Genomic DNA, 2025 nt, shown 5'->3' with positions numbered 1-2025 from the left:
ACCCACGCAGGCACGGGGAGAACGTGCAAACTCCACACAGACAGTGACCCGAGGCCGGAATCGAACCCGGGTCCCTGGCACTGTGAGGCAGCAGTGCTAACCACTGTGCTACCGTGCCGCCCTAATCTCTGGGATTCTCTTCTACAACAGGCAATGGAGGGGGAGTCCTTGAATATTTTTAAGGCAGAGCTAGCTGGATGGATTATTGATTAACAAGGGGATGAAAGGTTATCGGGGGAAGGAGAGAATGTGGGGTTGAGGTTGCAATCAGATCAGCCATGGTAGAGCCAGCTCGAGGGGCCGAGTGGCCTACTCCTGCTCCTGATTCATAGTTCGTCTGAGTACTTGTGCCCTGCATGGGTGGTGGAGACGATGAATGGAATTGGATGGGCACGAAGGAAATCAACTTGCAGGGTTACTGGATAGAGCAAGGAACAGGACTGACTGGATGGCTCCACAGAGAGACAACATGGATTTGATGGGCCAAATAGCCTCCTTTTGTATCGTTCTGGTTCTATTGATTGGAGGCAGTGGTGTAGTGGCATTGCCACTGAACTAGGGTAATGCCCAGAAACCCAGGGTAATTCCCTGGGGACCCAGGTTCGAATCCCACCACAACAGATGGTGAAATTTGAATTCAATGAATATCTGGAATTAGAAGTCTACTGATGACCATGAAATGATTGTTGATTGTTGGAAAAACCCATCTGGTTCATGGATGTTCTTTAGGGAAGGAAATCTGCCATCCTTATCCGGTCTGGCCTACATGTGACTCCAGAACCACAGCATTGAGGTTGACTCTTAACTGTCCTCTGGAAAGTCCTAGCTCAGTTCAAGGGCAACAAGGGATGGGCAACAAATGCTGGCCCAGCCAGTGACACCCATGCCCCCTGAACGAATAAAAAAAGCCCCTGGTGATCAGTGCAGATGATCTGGTGGATTCCTCGAGATCAAAGACAATTCCTTCCCATTTCAGGAACTGATGTTTCCACAGTGCATGTTACATTTGCTTCCAAAAAACATTTTTAGATTTCTTTTGCTGCTAATCAATTTGATCATTAAACAGCAGCATCTATAAAGGCAGCTGGGTACCTGCTCATTCCGGGCCAGATCAATGGGGTTGCCATGGTGATACAAGAGATATTTGTGATTCAGGGAGTGTTTCCTCGTGGTTTTCTGGGTTGAGTTTCAGAGGGTTTCAAACATGGAACCCCAGTCACTTCCTGCACATTGAGGAGTTCCATCAACATGAAGCTTGGATTGCCGTGAGATTTTCCAGGATTTTCTGAGTGGCACAGTGGTTAGCACTGCTGCCTCGCAGCGCCAGGGACCTGGGTTCAATTCCTGGCTTGGGTCATTGTCTGTGTGGAGTTTGCACATTCTCCCCGTGTCTGCGTGGGTTTCCTCCGGGTGCTCTGGTTTCCTCCCACACTCCAAAGATGTGCAGGTTAGGTGGATTGGCCATGCTAAATTGCCCCTTAGTGTCCAAAGATGTTCAGGTTGGGCGGATTAACCATGTTACCCTACCCCTCAGTATCCAAAGATGTGTGGGTTATGTGGATTGGCCATGCTAGTGTCTCTTAGTGTTCCAAGATGTGTAGGTTAGATGGATTGTCCATGGTAAATACACAGGGTTGCGGGGATAGGGCAGGGTGGGTGGGCCTGGGTGGGATGATCTTTCAGAGAGTCAGTGCAGACTCGATGGACTGAAAGGCCTCCTCCTGCACTGTAGATGTTCTAGATTGGGGTTATGTTTGTCATATCCAAGCTTTACTGAGGACAGGTGCCACTAATACCGCTGATGGGAGGAGGGGCAGTAATCAGCCTGGATTCTCATCCTCCAGTGTCACCCTTACCTCCATCAGATAAATAGGAGGGGCTATAATTAGGAGCATCAACATCGGGGCTCCAACATGGACACAGTCACCCAACCAGGACCATGTCCAAGCATCGGAACAGAGACTCCAAGAGGGGAGGCCAGAGCAACAACAACAACAACTTGCATTGATATAGCACCTTTGAATG

The sequence above is a fragment of the Mustelus asterias genome, chromosome 21, assembly GCF_964213995.1.
Source record: "Mustelus asterias chromosome 21, sMusAst1.hap1.1, whole genome shotgun sequence".
Lineage (NCBI taxonomy): Eukaryota > Metazoa > Chordata > Chondrichthyes > Carcharhiniformes > Triakidae > Mustelus > Mustelus asterias.
This window is presented reverse-complemented; position numbering follows the sequence as displayed.